Here is a 6000-nt window from a genome sequence, read left to right as displayed (position 1 = left end):
TTGGGGTTTGGGTTTTATAAGGTTACTCACAAAAATGAACAATATGGAGATATGTTTTGCGTAATAGTACACATATAACACAGATTGAATTGCCTACCAGAACCAGGATGGGGAAGGGAGGAAAGAAGGTAAATTTGATCAAATAACTTGGGAAAACTTGTGTGGAAATTTTCTATTACATGTAATTGGTTAAAAAATAAAATATAATATAAATAAACAAATAATAATGATATTGTAAATACAAACAACTTTGAAAGACTTAGAACTCTGATCAAAATAAGGACCAACCACAGTTCCAGAGGACTCATGATGGAACATGCTACCCACCTGTAAGATAAAGAATAGATGGACAGTGTATAGTTTGGGGCATCAGAGGAGGCAGAAAGCACATGGTTAATGCAGGAACTTATTTTGTTTAACTACACATATTTTTAACAGGAGTTTTGCTTCTCTTGCTTTCTTAATAGCTGGGGTAGGAAAAATTAGAAGTTGAAAATGAAATAAAAAAATTTTTTCAAGGGCTTTTCAAATACAAATTTGGGTTATTATATTTTATATGTTTGTATATATAATAATGGATAATACACAACCCAAATGTCAAGAAAGACTCAAACAAGCACTTCAACTAAAGATCAGCCTTAAAGATTCTCAATATTCCATTTCTTTCCTCATATCCCTATCTAGAATCTCTTACTGGAAATAATAATAATCAAAATCTAGTTCATTTTAACATAGCTCTCAGGCGAGGCAGTCCTCTCCATGTTTACAAACTACTTAAAGCTTCCAGAGTTTTTAAGCACAACGTATTTATTTAAGACAACAATAGGCTCTTTTCCTACCACCTTCAGGTCTCTTTGCCCTTCTCTTTTTTCTCCTCATCTTTTTGCCCATTCCTTCTTCTTCTTCTCCCCTTCTTTTCTCCTCCCCCTTTTCTTCTCTCTCCTCCCTCTCCTTCCTCTTCTTTCTTTCCTTACCCATCTTCTTCTCTTTTCTTCTCCCTTCTCCTTCCATCCCTCCTTCTCTCTACTCTCCCTTTCCTTTCTTCCATTCTCTCCTTTCCCATTCCACCTTTCCCTAGCCTAAATGATACCAGTGGTAGTGATGGAAATGGTAGGAGGCCACAGGGCTCACTGAGGTGAACATGTTGGGGCTGTTCCAGGACCCAATCTCCAAAAAGACCATGTACTAGACTGGTGAGCTAACAGTCATCACTGAATATCTCAAACTTCTAGAAAATATGAACAAATTGACCAGTCCAAAATATCTCAAAAAGAAAAATATTGCAGTGAACATTAGTACAAAACTAAAGGACTTAAACCAGAAGTAGCCTTAGCTGGATCAGTTTGTTTTCATTGGGGAACATGAAGCAGTTCTTGAGCAGATAGCCTACAAGTTGGATGCATATCAGAAAAAAATAGAAGCAAAGTGTAAGAGGCTAGAGAAGTGAGAAAAGAATTAATTCTTTAACAAAAAAAATTTACCAAAAAAGAATGTTTCATAAGAGCTGAAATGTACCAGATAGAACATATTAAAATTCAAAACATCAATTCCATTAAAAGAAGAAATGCTACTGATCCAAGGAGAATCCTAACCCAGATTTGGCTGGATATTATGATTTTGACTGGCCATTTTTATTTTGCTAAAATAAAAACTAAAATAGAAACTATGAAATTCATATAAATTCCCTGATTTCCTCTTCTACCCTGGACAAGGACTCAGAATTCTGGATTAACTCCTCTCTAGAGCAAATATAGACAAATGAGAAGACCTGAGAATCTGGTCTTCCTGTCTTCTAGAAACCTAGTAAATTCTTTTCTCCTCCACCTCTACTTCCTTATGAGTTCATCTTTGACTCTTTATAAAGTTTAATTATTGTTCTTAACATTGCTGTTGTATTGTTAGATAGCCTGTTCTTGAACTTAAAAAATAAAATGCTAAAATATAATCTTTTTAAAAAGACAGCAATATTTATAGCAAAGTCGCTTTAAAGTATGTATAGTTCATAGAAAAGTTTAGCATTCTTTCCCACCATCACCTAAATGAATGCAATAAGGGTCAGTGATCAGCCAGCAGTCCTGATAAATACTATTTCTTAACCTTGTCCTGCCAAAATGGTTTAGTGCTCAGCCCCAGAAAATTTACACCAGCCATAGGAAAAGTTTAGAGTAACTATTAACAGCATGAATGTATTGTAATTGTTGGTCTCATGGCAAGTATAGGTACTGCATCAGATCTGCCAATCACTCAGCCTATTTCTTGCTTTGGTCTTCCCATGGTTGCCATCCATTTCTCTTAATCAACATGTATTTCATCATCGCCATAGCTACTGTCTCCTGCTGCTACCTTTGATCATACAGTTCCACAGTGCCATTCTTAGAGAGACATCTTTACTTCCAGACTGGTAACATAACTCTCAATCTGTAAGAGCAGAATGGTATAGTTGGAAAGTACCATCTAGTGTCCAATTTAAACTTGAAATGTCCTTCTACCATAGATTCAGTAAGTGGTTATCTTGCCTCTATCTGAAGACCTCTAATGAACCTACCCGGTTCCAAGGCTACCCATCTTTGGAGTGATGCTTTCCTTTCCTTAATTCCCTAAATTCAATCATTTGTCAAATTTTGCTGATTCTACATCCACAAGATTCTCATATCTATTTCCTTCTCTCCATTCGCAGGGCCACTACTTAAGGACCTAAGCAACTCTTACCTAGATTATTTAATGGCTTCCTAATGATCTTTTTTCTGTCATCTCCATCTCCCCCCCCTCCACATAGCTGCAAACTTAGTCTTCCTAAAGCAGATCTGACCCTGTCTGTCTTGTACTCAAAAATTCGGTGACCCCCATGCAGTGTCTTCACCACATACTTGTGCTTTTAACATACAATGGAAATTCCTCAGTCTGGCATTTAAATCTTTCTAAAATCTGGCTCCTACCTACCTTTCTAGACTCATTTCTACTACTCAAAACTGTCCTACAATTACCCAAATTCAGTATACTATCTGCTATATCATCTTACTTTCAAAGACTTGCTCATGCTTGGAATGCAATGGCTCCTCAATGAAACATTCAAGAACAATTAATTCTAATATTACATAAAATGTTCACAAAAATAAGAGATCCTTCCAATCTTTTTTTAAGATACGGATATAGTCTTGATACCTAAATCAGGGAGAGACAAAGCAGCTGTTAAAAAAAACACTACAGACCAATATACCCAATACTTTTATGCAAAAATATTAACAAAGAAGCTACACAAACATAATTAAAAGATTATATACAATGACCAAGTTGAGTTAGTACCAAGAATGTAGGATCGGTTCAACATTATGAAAACTATACATATAATGGATCACATTAGTAATAAAAATCATGAAAAACACATTAGTATGTTAACAATTGCTGAAGAGGCTTTTGATAAAATCCAATGCTTGGTTCCATTTTTTTTAAAGAAAAAGAAAAAAAGAACCAGAGAGCTGGAGAATAAATGGATTTGTCTTTATCTATAACCAAGAGTAAATGCTATATTTAATGGAGAAAAGTTAAAGACTGTTCCAGTAAAATCAAGGGTAAAGCAAAGATGTCCATTATCATTACTACTATATGATATAGTAGTAATATGTAAGATAGCTAGAAATGCTAGCCACAACAAAAAGACACAAAAAAAAAACTATCACTTTTAAAGATTATATGATAGTCTATCTAGAGGAATCTGATAGACTATCATATAATATATATAATAAATTATTATATAACATAATAAAAAATTAATTAAAATTAAATTGGTAATTTAATTAAACTATTTTATTAATTTGTTTAAATTAATATTGATTAAATTTAAATTAATTTTAACTATATATTCAGCAAAGTTGTAGGACATAAAGTGAATCCAAATAAATCACCAGCATTTCTGTATCTTGCTAACAAAATTCCAAAAAGGAGACAGAAAGAAAAATTCCATTATAAAAATTACATAAAAATAAGTTTATTAAAATTACAAAAGTATAAAAAACATGTAAATTATGGTTTATAATTATAAAAATCTGTAGAATTATAGATTATCAAAAATCTACAAATTACTTGGTACTCTAACACACAATATACACATTGGAACTATATGACTACAACCATAAAAACAATATTTACAAAAATAAAATTTGTTCTCTTAGCTATGGGGGTAATTGTGGACTGTCCAAAAAAACCTGAGGAAGCAAATGTCATGCAAAAAGCACCCATCTCTTTCCTATAACAATAATAATAGGAAAGAGATGGGAACTGGACTTTATTAGTATAAGGAAACTCCTTGTACCAATGCTGATTGGTACCTTCTCTGCAGTTTATACTCAGAGAAAGTTGCTTAAAACTCCTGAGAGGTAAATAAACTTGACCAGGATCATACAAAATAACATTCAGGCTAAATAAATGTTTATATAAAAGTTTTAAGGTTTGAAAGATGCTTTATATGTCACCACATTGAAGCTTTACAACAAATAGCAATACCAGAGTTTTTTCATCTTGGGACCTGTGAATGACTTTAAAAAAATATTTTAATAACTATATGTACATATAATAGTTCTTCTTTGTAATACTAACTTTCATTTTATAGGCTTAAAAATATTATCCGAGAAGGTAGATTTCACCAGATTGTCAAAACGAATCTGTTACACAAAAAGGTTGGTTATATAATAAGGGTCAGAGACAGGATTTGAATAATGATTAACAATATGTGACATTAATATAGCCAAGCAAATAATTATCTCATATTATCCATATAATAATCCTGGGAGTATGTGCTAAATGAGGAAACTGAGACAGACCTCATATGACTTGCCCAGAGTCACACAGGTAGAAAGGGTCTTAAACTGGGTTTCAACTCGAGCCTATCCTAACCCCAGGCCTGATTCTTTATCCACAGTCTCAAATATTGAAACCAAAGAAGTTTCCCTTCAAATGCACCTCTCTATCCACTCACTACTCTATTTTCTTTCTGTTATTTTTGTTCAGTCATTTCAGTTGTTGTCTGGCTCTTCGTGACTCTTGTTTGGGATTTTTCTTGGTTGAGATACTGGAATCATTTGCCTTTTCCTTCTCCAGTTCATTTTACAGATGAGGAAACTGAGGCCAATTGGGTTTAAGTGACTTGCCCAGAGTCACACAGCTAGTAAGTGTCTGAGGCTGGATTTGAACTCACACTTTCCAAGACCAGCACTCTATTCATTTCATCACTTAAATGCCCATTTTCTCTCTAGAGGATCCTTAAAGTACCAGGTCTATAATACAGGCTTTGGAGAAAATGTCTTCACCTCTCTGGACCCCATCTGTTAAAGATGTTACATATCCTTCTGGAAAGGAGTTATGAATCATTTTAAAATGTTTTATGTGCCATTAAAACCTTGAAAGCAAGGTTTTTTTCCCCTTTCTTTGCATCCCCAGCACTTAGCACAGTGCCCAGTATAGAATGGACCTTTACATGCTATCTGAAATTGAAGCTGACAGCTTGGTGTAACCTATGACCCCTTCTTTAAAAAATAAAACTAAAGCGGGAAAATTTGCATAAACTATCATTTATAAATTGCTTTAAGATTCTCAAACTGTTTTACAGATAATTACATCATTTTATCTTCACAACAGCTCTGTTAAGATAGGTGCTACTATTATAATCCTCCTTTTATAGATAAAGAAACTAAAGATGAAAGCAGTTAAACCAGTTGCTCAGGATCAGTTATTAAAGCCTAAGGCAAGATTTGAATTCAGGTCTTCCAGATCCCAAGACTAGCTCTCTCTATCTACTGTACTGTATATACTATATCCATCTGTCTATAAAATACATGATTATAAAGAAAGTCAATTCTATTGAAATTGTTATCAAATATATTAATAATATTAAAGGTTTTTTAAATGACATAGTCATGCGCCCCAGAATAAAAACTCTTGCTTACATAGCTAAGCTAATGTGGAAATGTTTTGCATGATTTCACCTGTATGTGTATATATAGTTAT

Source organism: Gracilinanus agilis, chromosome 2 (assembly GCF_016433145.1).
Source record: "Gracilinanus agilis isolate LMUSP501 chromosome 2, AgileGrace, whole genome shotgun sequence".
In the NCBI taxonomy this organism is placed as follows: Eukaryota; Metazoa; Chordata; class Mammalia; order Didelphimorphia; family Didelphidae; genus Gracilinanus; species Gracilinanus agilis.
The sequence above is the reverse complement of the archived record's forward strand: the minus strand, read 5'-3'. Positions refer to the sequence as shown.